Source organism: Pteropus medius, unplaced genomic scaffold (genome assembly GCF_902729225.1).
Source record: "Pteropus medius unplaced genomic scaffold, Ma_sr-lr_union100, whole genome shotgun sequence".
NCBI classification, from domain to species: Eukaryota; Metazoa; Chordata; class Mammalia; order Chiroptera; family Pteropodidae; genus Pteropus; species Pteropus medius.
The window spans coordinates 959,155-972,121 of record NW_024354867.1 but is presented as its reverse complement, the minus strand read 5'-3'; the positions used below and the strand labels follow the sequence as shown (position 1 = coordinate 972,121).

Below are 12,967 nucleotides of genomic sequence, written 5' to 3'. Positions count from 1 at the left end.
AATTGTGAGTCTTTGTTCTTTTTCACTTAGATTCATTGGGTAGATAATATTTCTTTTGAGTAGTAGATAGTCGTCCTTTATTATCATCTGTCATATTCTTCCTGAACCCTATACTTTTAAGTAAATATCTGTGATAAGAAATAATGAGCTATGTGGATAGTGTAGTATGGTAAGGTGAACAAGTTTCCTCTGCTTCTCTTAGACATGTTGAATTTAGGGATCAGAGTGAAGCAATCTGGACATGATGCCCTTCATTAATAGTTAATACAAGAAAGCTTATAACCAGGTCAGGGAAAGGGGAAAAACTCTCTTAGATACTATTTAGTTAGAAATCTAGGTCAAAGTCAAAGTATTTAAGGAAGAGGAATTTCTTTTGTGGCTCAGCTGGGAATATTTGAAAGGAAATTGTCTCCCACAAGTTGAGATATGAATAATTTTAGACATATTCTAAGAAAAAAGAAACAGGGTAGAAACCTTTCACTGTTCTAAACCCCATTCTTGGGACTGAAGGAAACCCTTCACCACAACCCTTCTGGGCAGAACCAGCAGTAACTGGGCAGATAAAAATTCCATTTACATTCATTAAAACCCAAATGCTACATTTGTTAGTCTTAAGAGGCCAAGTTGATTTCCTTAGGCAGAGGTGATAGCCTGGAAGACTGGGGCAAGTGGAAGCACAGAAAGTCAATCACTGAATGAGAGAAGACTGGGGAAAGGAGTTAGAACGAGCAAGTTATGAGCTTCCAGAAGGGTCATGCACTTGCTCGAGGAGGCCTGAGTAGAACCCCTGGAGGACCTTCTCCCCCACACCCATCCATCACCCATGGCTTACAATGTCCCAAGCAGTATGGCGTGTCTCTGCAGCACAGTGTTGCTACACTGCTGCATTCCTTCCCCTGCTGGACCCTACCCCAATCCATTTGGTTTTGCAACAATCATTTGATTCAGTTGTGACTCTCTCTTTCAGCTTCATTTGTGTCAGCATATATATTTTGATTCTGGCCAGACAGTATTAGAGACAGGCGGAAGGGTCTCTCCATCCTTGTAGGCCATCTTCCTCTGTGAATTCCAGCAAGTAGACCAAGCCCTTCATGCTACCCCCAAACATTTATTTTAAATAATGAGCCTACTCACTGTTGAACCTGACAATCAATTCTGGTTTTATTATCAATAAAGAGTCTAAAGAGATAACCATCTATTGCCAATATTTTCTGAAAAATTCTGTGTCATTTTAGGTTTCCAGAAAAATATTAGCAAATTAAGTATGAACAAAGCAAAATACTCTAAGTGACTATCTCCTTTCCAAATTATGGTAATGCTCATCCCTAGCCAACACACACACACACACACACAATACACACACACTACTAGAAGCATGTGAATGTGACTGAGTGTGACAGGGCATAAACAAGTATAGTCTCATAATCAGTGACTAACTCAATAGAAGAATGCCTTTTCTAAACTTGAACTACAGCACATATCTTTAGTTCAGTAGTGTTCAGCCTTGATTGCCCATTAGAATCATTTGGGTCTATGGCCATGTCACCCTGAACAAGCCCGATCCCGTCTGATCTCGGAAGCTAAGCAGGGCTGGGCCTGGTTAGTACTTGGATGGGAGACCACCGAGGAAGACCAGGGTGCTGCAGTTGTAAAAAAAATAAAAAAATAAGGGACTGTAAACTGACAAAGTCCTTGCAATCTATGAGGTCAACCAAGGGTTGCCTCGTCTAAAAAAAAAAATAGAATCACTTGGAAGGCAGTTAAAAATCTGGATGCTAAGGCCATTGCCCACAGCATTACATCAGAACCCCAAGGCTTGGGTCCAGTCGACGACTGTTTTATAAACTCCCTGGGCAATCCCAAGGTGCAGCCAAACCTGAGAATCAGCTCCAGACACTATACTTTTCAAACTGTTGAGGATTATCCTTCATAATCTCTTATCGCAGTAGTTTGTGTTTCTATAGTGGACATAGATTTGACATCATGCAGACTTCCAAAGATGCAAACTCACTTTGATAAGACATAAATTTGTGACAGGTGTCATGCTTTTCTAAGTCAGATGTTTTAATACGGGCTGCGGTTCTAAGAGCAAATAGTTTTTATTCACAAACTGCTCTCACAGGGTGAGGGGCTCTGATAGGATACATTCTTCTCATGGTGCATATTAGCATATACAGTAAAAGTCCTCAGAGACAGCCTTCATTAGCAGGATGCCACTAGAGTCAGGGGAAAAATCAATGCAGCCCACTAACTGCCAGCATTGGGAAGCATTTGATATTTAATATTCGCTGGAATGCAATTCTCGAATGCCATTTTCTATTGATTTGCATTCCGTGGAAAGGTGGTGGGGTGACACAGCTGTCCTTCAAGAGCTCTCATAAACCCATCATTGTGGTGTTCATGCTATTATGGTATTTAGTGTTGTAACTGGTCTTAGTCTTATATTCCCAAATTCTGATAGGGGTGGCTTGTGCCACTTCTTACTGGAATAGAAAATGGGAGTTTAGTTTTACTCTTCAAGAATCTGAGCACTTCTGTAAAATCTTTATTTTCTAGATCCATACAGTTCTGAAATCTGAATAATTGGCTAAGATGCTGAATTATCTCAGGTGCTTACATTACCAGAGTAATTTCCCACTGCTCTTTGCTCTTCCTCTCCCTTTTTATTTATCTGTTACTTATTTGTTTAAGGTAGTTTTAGGAAGTAGAGAAAGGGAGAGAGAAAATAAATTAGCATAGTTTTTATTCACAGCTCTCTTGAACAGTTACAATATAAAACTTGGCACAAGAACACTGATAGGTTAGAATTTAAACAGTGCCTGAAGTCTCTAGAATTTATATTTTAAAAAAAAATTCTTACACTAGTTAGTTTTAAGGAATACAGTTTTTATTTTAAACCTAGTTCTTATGACATGACTGAGTCTTAATAGCTTACTTTAGTAATTCAGTTTGGGGAACTATGTTTTCATTAAAATGTATGCTACTGAGTCCATCCTCAAAATGAAAATCATGACAAAGTTATATTTCTGGAAACATTTACTCTTTGATTTGTAAAAGCTAAAGATGTTACAATTGGGTTAGAACTCCAAAGTGAAAATGATGTTTAACTAGTTCAGGAGAAATTTATATTAAAACTTACAATCTATTTCCCAAGTCCATGTTCCTGGCCTATAGAAGAAATTCTTGGAAGTTACACAACGTAGATTGATTCAATTACTTATTCAGAATTACTCATTGAATGCCTGGTATTTTCCAAAACTGACCCGAGTATAAGGATACAATATATGTCCTGGATATTTCCAACACAGAGAAGAAGAGACACATTTAAACAAATGCAATCAATTGGGACGGCCATGACTGTGTGTGTGAGGATGTCATGGGACCACAGCAAAGGCCATGCTAATATTTATCTGAGATACTTGGCAACATCTTCTTTGGTAAATTTATAGTTGAACTGATTTCTGAGATGTAAAGGAATACACAGGAAAGAAAGGGATGGATTACAGGGAGAGGGTAAAACAAATGCAACTACAAACAGTAGAAGGAGCTTGACAAGGACTTGAATCTCAGAGTGAAAGTCAGAGAGTTGCAGGTGATAAGGCCCAAGAGGCAGCCAGGGCCTGGGAAATTAGGCTCTGGATTCTGAACCTCATTCATTTGGGAAATCACTGCAGATTGAGACCTGGTTAGTTCTTCTACTTTGTATAATAAATCTGACATTACTAGAGAGCTAGAGTGACCCAAGGGGGACAAACAGTTTATGAGGCCAAGGCAACCGTCTAAGTGAGGATATGAACAAAGCAGTGGCCTTCAATGTACCTAGGATGTGACAGACGTAACAAACTTAGTAAACTGAGCACCAGCCTTGGAGACAAGTTGCCAGGTTCTGATTCTGACAACCAGTTTTGAGTCAGTAACTCTACCTCTCTAGGCCTCAGATTTGTCCTCTGTAAAATAAGAAACATTTTCAGCCCAGGTGCTCTCCATGGTCCCATCAAGCTCACAAACACCAGGGTTTCTATGACCAGGCTGCATATTTGGGGGCATGTACCTACTCAGAGCAGTAGAAGGAGGGGGTTAGTTAAAGCATCTCAGGAGTTGTAGATGATCACTTTTCCTCCCTGAATCGCAGCAACCAGGGCTTCTGATACATGTAAGACTGACAAGGTTCACCTCTCCTCAGCCTTGACCCACTCCATTGATCCCAGGTCCTAATGCTGGCCCAGTGCATCTTGTTTCTTCCTTCTCCAAGAAGCCTTTCCGTGGTCTACTCTATCTTTACTCATCTTGTTCACTGGACTCCATCATACTTCAAAATGCTCAAATCGTAGCTAACATTTGTCATTTTTTGACCTTCTAGCACTCAATTCTCTTTAATTTGAAGGCGTCCTTCGTAATGGGAATCTTTGTGAAAGACAGGGCCTAACTCCCACTAAAAAAACCAAATAGGAGAATCTCCCTTTCTCTATGCCTGGCAAGCAAACCCAACACAGCTTAACTCTGTGGTTAGGGAATCTGAATTTTGAAAGAATGTCACAAAGATGAAGGGGAGAAACAATGAAATGTACAGCTATGGAAGCATCTAGCACAAGGGTCTGGGTTCAGCTGCAGTGGAAAAAGCTTTTATCATTTTGTTCTTATATAAGCATCCCTGTGTGTTTTCATTTTCTGAACCTGGTTCTCCAGACATTCTGTCAGTTCTGTGAGCTGACAGATATTCTTGCCATACATTCATTTTCTGTTTAAGTAAGCCAAAGTCAGTTTCAGTTTGCAACACAAAATCCTCACAGATACATATTGTTTTTTAACCAAACCTTTTTCAGGTTCTTTGGGTCTTGAATAACTAGGTAGTAATATAAAGGCAGAGACTATATGTTATATTTAAGGTAAATTTCATATTAAAGCTTAGAGCAGCATAGAGTATGTAGGAGTTTATCAAGTAATATTTGTCAGTACATAGATTTATTAATTTATTTTGGCAATTCTTGATATATAAAGTGAGGAGTTTCCATTTCTGTATCTGCAAGAGCAATAATTGTAGAATATATTTCATTTATTTTAAATATTGATCTTATTTTATCTTAAGAGTCATGGAATAAAAAATAAAAACCATTATTTTATTTTTATAATTTGATGGACTGAATGATTAATGGTAGTTATGGCACATCCTCCTCTAAAAACAAAGCCACATATTAAAACTGAATGTTGATTACAAAGCCTTGTTTTTATCTATAAATGGGTATTTATAAGCATTATGTTAACATGCAGCCACTATACAGGATAGTTTCCAATTTTCCTGTAACCTCAAAATATAAATGCATTGTCAAGGAGACAATGAGGCCTAAAAATAGTTTCAAATATCTGAATGCACTCAGGGTAGCTTTTAAAAATAAGCAGTCACTGAGTTTCTCATCTTGGTGTAAAATGCCCAGGTGGAAAATATTCCTTTCTACAAAGGGTCATTTCCTCTTTCTTGCTACCTTTGTGTTTTGACAATGCCACAGAATAATTCTATTCATGTCAGTAAATTGTATTCATTTGCTAACATAATCGTTGTTCTATCAAACAATCAAAGGGATTTTCTGTACTTGATAAATCTCTTTTGAAATAAATAAAATAGAGTACAAAAAATTACCCACCTTGGTCTAATTCGGGACATTTCTGAAGGGTTTTCTCATGGTCAAGCTCCATGTAGTTATGATTAGGATCTCTCCCCTGAGATTTCACAGAAGCTTGACTTTTTGTCCTACTGAATCCTTCTTTCTCCATCCTTTCCCAGATGCTGATCACCAGGGTACTCCTTACTAAACATCCCATCTGCCAAACTCCATGTCAGATTCTGCAACTTGGGAACCCAGTCCATGACCCTTGTTCAAAATCACTGAGAGTAACAGGCAGAGCTAGAATGTTAAATTCATGTCTGTTGACCTCAAAGTTCATTTGAAAAATCTTTATACAAAACTATGACCAATTCAAGGTAATGCTTCAACCAAAAGAATTCCAGTGTCTGAGAATGAACAAAAAAGGCCTGTTTCTAAGAAACAATCAAATGAATGTCTGCAGTGGATGCTTATTGATTAGCTGGGATGATGAAAAGGCTTTCTCAGATCTCAGAACAAATAGCTCGAATCATCCGTAGCATGGCGTAATTGATAGTTCTGCAACTGGTAACCTCTTCTTCAGAAACAATGAGTTCTCTTTTCAACCTAGCAGACTCTCTTATCCACCAATGGCTGTTCCATTAAGTCCCACTCTCTTCTCCCCTGCTTCACCCTTTTGGTACTCCCTGATCCCAAATGATATTTTATTTTTCTTCTTAGTATTTGACATCATCTATCGCGACTTTGTTTATTTTGTTAATTTTCTCTCCTTTCCCTGAGTAAACTTTCAGCTCCATAACAAATGATGGATTTTTGTCTGTGTTATTCCCTGCTGGGTCCCCAGCACCTAGAGCAATACTCGATACGTATTAAGCCCTAACTAGTATTCATTGAATAAGTGACTGAATGAATGGTCGCATCTTCTTTGCAAAGTTCCACAGGAAGAATTGTTCCCCTCTATAAATTCTAAAGCATTTAGAACTTGATTAAAAGATCTGTCTCATGATAACACAATCACATGTTTACTTAATTATCTCATCATTAACTCATCTCCAATCTTTTAAATAGAACTCTAAACCTCCAATCAGGTATCCTACCAGTTTCATCATTTTCTTGGATTTGTCTCTCCTTGAACATTCTATCCTCCTTCTCCAATCCAGAAGAATTATGTATCCTCTTTGTTTCTTTACTGTTTTTTGGACTTTCTTTCAGCATCAGCCTCAGAAATCCACTAATCACGCGTCTGGATCATATCCCTATTTTCTACATCTCATTTTGTGTGGGAAGAAGAAATTCTTCTCTACCCTTCAAAGATCTTTTGGTTGGTTTAATAATTAAATCTGCATAAGACAATTAACAGGAGAAAGTAACAAAATTTAATTACATCCTATGTATGGGAACTCCACATACACGAGAGAGTCAGAGACCTCACATACATGAGAAGTTCAGAGACAGAAAGGTAAAGCACCTTGGGGCTTCAGAGAGGAGGAAAGTTATTTGCAGGGTAAGAGCAGATGTTCAGTAATTGGAAGTTTGCTCTGCCTTATAGATAGGTGATAAAATGATATTTCTGGTGATAACTTTTATTATGTGTGAGTCTCCTATTTTAAAATCTTTAAAGGAGAGGTAAAAGTTTCTCATGAGCCTGCAGGGTCCTGATGGCCTTCAACTCAAAATAAATCACATGCCAAAGTGGCACATCTTGGGAAGGTCTGATCTGAACCTCTTCAATGTTTTCATTTTTTATCTCTTTTATTTTTTTTTAACTTTTGGCACAACACTTTCTCCAGTTACTTCCCTTATCCATTAGAGAATGAACATTTACATTCTAAAATGCCTTTATTCTATTCTCACATTTGATAATTTGGTTGGGTATAAACAATATTTTAGGTTGGAAATAATGTGTCCTTAAAAGTATTACAGGTATTTCTTCTCTATCTTCTAGATTCCAGTGTTGCCGGTGAGCAGGGAATGACATTCTGATCCTTGATCCTTGGAATCCTACCTTCCTGTTATATCTTTAGACTTTCTCTTTATCACAGGTGTTTTATAATTGTGTGTTTGCTTTGGTTTTCTTGTCACTGAGTGGACACTTTCAATTCACAGAATTCATGTCTTCTACTTCTGCAGTTTTCTTGGAGGATTTTTTTATACATAATTTCCTGCAATTTTTTCTCCATTTCTTTCTTTCTGAAACATTTACTATTCAGATTTTAGTCATTCAGGATTTATCCTCCAATTTTCTAAATTTTCTTCATTCTATTTTGCAACTCTTTATCTTTTTCTTCCATTTTGTAAAATACTTCCTTGATATTATCTGCTAACCTTTTAACTGACATTTTGATTCCATTTCCAATTTATTTTCTTGGTTTCTAAATGTGTTTTCTTAAATTAATGGTATTCATCACTTCTTTAATAAATTTAATATTTCCTTATGTTTCTAAAAAAATTTATATTATTGCTATTATTATTATTTTCTTCTCCCTGTATTAACCAGTGTCTTCTATATCTCTCTCTCTAGCCCTCCTTCCTTCCTTCCCCTCACCCTCCATAAATGGCAATATTTACAGGCTTTTGCTCCTGGGCCAGTAAAGACCTATTTTATAGTTTCTCAGATTATATAAAGAAGGGAGCTTGTGAGGAAGGGTGTGTTCTCACCATTCTATCAACAGATCTCACTTAATTCCCCTATTTTCACTCCTATCCTCAGATATGTCTGTGCCCTCAAATACGTGTCCTCTCTGGCCTGCCTTTTCTAGAGAGTAAATCTCTAGGCCTATAAAGCAGAGGTGGAATAGTCTCTATGCTCTGTTGGCCAGGGCAAGGGATTTGACAATGTTGAATTATAGCTGAGTTCTGTGCTCCTGAAAAACAGTGAAGATTAAGGGAATCATCCCCACCATTTTGTGTCCCAGACAAGGGCTTACTGCAAAGAACCACCTTTTCAATATGACTTGGGTAAGACTCACAAATGCTCCCCCTGTTTACTTCTGACAAGACCAGACACAGACCCTCCAAATTCCCATTCTTTGTCTTATAAATGATTAGCAGAATTGCTTGTCTCCCCTGATCAATCAAAACAAAATGCTTGGTGACCAAACATTGGTTAAAATTTTCTCTTTCTCCTACATCTGTGAACTTTGACCCACCCTTAGCCTGAGCTAACCTACAGCTCCTCCTTAACAGCCTCTCCTGAGAATAAAATGGATTCAGGATAAAACATTCATTGACCTACTACTTGATTTCCACTTTTTCATCCCTCTTCCCAATACTTAATTTGTTTACTTCTCTTTATAAAGGAAAAATTTCTTTTGTCTAATTCTTGAGAATCTTGCAGATTTTATGGTCACGACATTCTCCTTATTGTAGCAATCTCTTTGCAATGATCCTTTCGAATAAAGCATTTCCTAATCAAGTCTGCATTTGTTTCTTATTTGATAGATTTAAGGTTTCTTTTATAAACGTGCAACTAATTATCTTATTTTTAATTCACCCAGTGAGCGAAGATTTCAGGTGAGGCTTTGTCTCCTTTCGTTGATGCTTTCCCAAAGTTTTGTTGTTCTGATCATTTTGTTTCATATTAGCTTCCCTCTTGCATTTTTATCTTTCAGTTTTCTCTTGGTATATTTAGTCCATTACTTCCATGTATAGCAGTATATGTCATATTCCTGTTTGCACATTATTTTAACTGATAATGGTTTTACTATATTTGGGGAAATCCTTGCACTGTGATATGTATATATCCCACAAATATAAAAACCAGAATATCATATTCCAAACCTCCATTTCAGCTAAGAACAGGCATGCGACCTTAGCTTTGTGGTCCAGAAAGACAATGGGTGAATCTGATTCAAAACTGAGAAGTGTGAGGAAATGGGACCAGCATGGATCTTCCATTCTATTTGTCTTTGTTTCCAGAAGAGACATCTATCTTTCAGAAAAAGGATGACTTGCTGTCACAGAGATGGCATTGGTGTTGGAAAGTGTAGTAGTGTCTGTAAAGTTAAGTTTCTAGTCATTATTACTGGTGCAGCAGCACTTTCTCAATAAAGACAATTGTGTTTCTCGGTTTAGAGCCTCTAGAGTTTCTCTGAGCCTCACAAGACTGTAAACCGCCCAATATTTTTTAATAAACCATTTTCACTTAAGTTAGCCAGAGTGAATTCGTTGTGCAGAGGTGATTATTTCTGTTATATCTTCATGATCATGCCTTGTTTTGATGAAGCATAAGATAACATATTTGTGAAGAATAACAGTGAATTATGGTGAATCTAATTACTGTTGGAAACATGCTTTCTTCACTTGAGCAAATCAACACAGGCTTGGTGTGCAGCTTGTAATCTAGCAACCATTTTCTCTCTCTTCCTTAAAAGGGAGAGAACAGAAGAATAACATGTTTTCACTTGGCATGAAGAGCGGTACTCCTTAATTCACTTTAAATCTATGTCAACTCTCTTTTTCATTAAGTTATTCCACAGGGCTCTTAATTGTCTCAAAAATGTTATAATACATTCAAGTAATATACTATATTAATAATCAATGTTGATAAGTCCTGATAAGAATGTAGTACGTACCATAGATGCTTTGGAAAGACACATAACTTTGGTTTTCAAGGTAGATGACTAAGAGAGTATAGTATATTGCATGATTGTCAAATATATTTACCATGTTCTGTGCACTTTGAATCCCTCTCCTAGTGGGATAATACACTTCTCTGTACCATGGATTTAAGCTTGGCCATATGATTTGTTTTAGACATATGATTTGTAAGTAGAAGTCAACTGGGTCACTTCTGAGAAGAGTTCATGGTCAGAATGTGCCTTGCTATTCATATAATTTTTATCTGTCATGAGACTAGGAATATCTTGGGCAGGGCTCCTGGAATAAAGTCACATCTGGGCCATAATAGATGTGTAAACTGAATGAAAAATAAATCTTTGTTGTACTAAGTCACTGAGATTTTTCTGTTGAAAGTTATTATAACAAAGTTTAGCCTAAGCTGACTTATAAAAACTATTTTATAACTTTGATTTTTTAATAAAAAAAATTAGTTTTCTAGACAACTTAGCTGAGTTATGGGAAAATCCTAATAAGGATTCTTTTGGTCCAGACAGCTTTCTTCAGCCTGGTTTAATGGACACATTTATGATTCTCATCATCATAGTAAATTTTTGGATCTTCTTGAGTATACAAGGACTCACATAACCAGTCCAATCTAGATAGTAACCAAAGCAAAAATGAAATTATCTTACCCAAATAACTTTAAAATATGGAAAATAAGATAATTTTCTGAGAATTTAAGCATAAAACCAGTGAATGAAAAATTACTTGAAGAGAAAGAAAACAAACTTAAGGAGATAGAAATGTGCCCATTTCACTAAGGCATTAATCTAGCTGAACAAACGTGCACTAAAAAATGGTGTCAATAAGAATGGAGTTTATTCAGCTGAGAAAGTATAGGAAAAGGGGGATGATTTTCAAAAATGACATTTATAATACTGTACATCCAGTTATTTTGCATGGAGAAGATGGCTCTAATGCCAAGCATGTTCCTACTTCAGGCATGGAAGTTGTTAGCAAACTAAATTTGACATTATTATTTACTTGTATTTTCTGATTTCATGCCAACCAAGCATACTGCTGATTAAAATTTTACTTCCTGTATACAGAAAGGATGCCCTACTCATTTCAATTCCAAGTGTTCTAGTGCATGCAAAAATTATTTCCGATCATGAAGTGAGATTGGCTTTCTGGTTTACACATCAGTGTCTGTAAAAATGGTGCAGTGGATATTCCCTATTTGCTCCTCCAGACATTTTTTATTTTTCCACCTCCCAGAAGACTGGTGTTGTGTACCGCATTAATCGAAACCTTTGCTATTTGTCTTTTGCTTTCATGTTTGACCAATGTATGGTACCAGCAGGTGATCAAAAAGCAAGGAGTGGGAATTCTGGAATGATAGAACAAGGATGATCAAAAAGCCATTCAAACCAAAAGAACACTGGCCAAAATTGTCAAAATCAACTTGTTAAGAACTTTGAAAATTAAACAAAGTCCTATAATAACCATAGGAGCATCTGGTTAAGAGAAGCAGTGAAATCTGGGAAAGAACAGTGAGCTTCGTGATGATGAAATTTTCCCTATCCCCATCCCCTCCTCCACGTCGCCAAGGTAACATTGACCACCAGCAGCTTTAACAACCTTGATAGCTGTGCAAACCAGCAGCCTAGCAGACACTTGAAGTAGAAAAGCTTTGCAGCAACTCAGAAAGTCCCCTCCCTAGAGAATAGCCACTATTTTATCTCTCTGGCAGCTCCCTGGGAAAGGCCCATTTACAAGGCTTCTTGCAATTTGATCCATCTCAGAACTCACTCAGTGGAAAAAGGCTCATCTAAGGGCATGTGTCAATAAATAAAAAGATATTGGTTAACACTGCTGCTGTCTAAGAGGGTGATACCAGTTGGGGCAAACAAGAGACTGACCAAAACCTTAAAAGGAAAATCTAGGGAATGAGATATCCATAGCGGGTTTTGAAAAGCTGACATAACTATGGGGATCTAGAGAACCACGTGCATGTGCAGTGCTGTGCATATGCCCAGGAAAGATCTGAAAAGGCCCTAACCTCTCACCTCAAGACACTTTTGTTGAGACTGATTCAATGAATATGTTCAGGGTCTTTGTCTCTTTAATAGCAGATTCTTGGATCACCTTGAGCAGCCAAGGCAAACTTCCCAAGGAGGTATTAATTCTCTAACCACTAAATTGTTTATAGAAAACAAATTTTATTTTCCTTAACACATTTCTTTGTGAGGGCCATACTCAGCAGGAGGAGGTATAGAAAGAGTAGTGTGGTGGCTGTGGAAAAGAGTAATCTGGTCTGAGAGGGCTTTTACAGGAGCTTCAGGGGCGAAGTGGCAGAAGAAGGAGGAGCCTGATGTTTAGAGGAAAGGAAAAGTTCAGAAAGATTGCTCTAAATGCTCCTAAAATGAAATTGGATTACAAAGATTTCTAGCTTGGGATTCTTAATGGTAAAAGCTTAGGAGGAAAAAAAATAACTGTCTTGGAGAGAGAAAGAAAATGGGGAAAAGGCCTTTTCACTCTAAGAATGATGAGGAAAATTGTTTTTTCTGACAAGATAGAGCCCAGCTATGGATAATTTTATTTACTCTTGTGAACAGTCTCTTTAACAGGTTCATTTTCTTCATTTTTATGTCACTGGGGAGAGAAAACTAGAATTCTTAAGATAGAAAAAAGTAATATAGCAACAGATAAAATCCTAGCCAAGATGTAGTTCCAGAAACATGAACTGAATGTGCTGGTATTACTCAGTGTTTATCAGTATGCCTTGTGGCTCTCAGGTTGAGAAC

General features: G+C 37.2%; 1 pseudogene; it reads left to right on the top strand.

Annotated features, from left to right (window-relative positions):
* The first annotated feature begins 1,529 nt into the window (after positions 1 to 1,529).
* On the top strand, positions 1,530 to 1,649 carry LOC120596776 (uncharacterized; annotated as a pseudogene).
* The last annotated feature ends 11,318 nt before the right edge of the window (positions 1,650 to 12,967 follow it).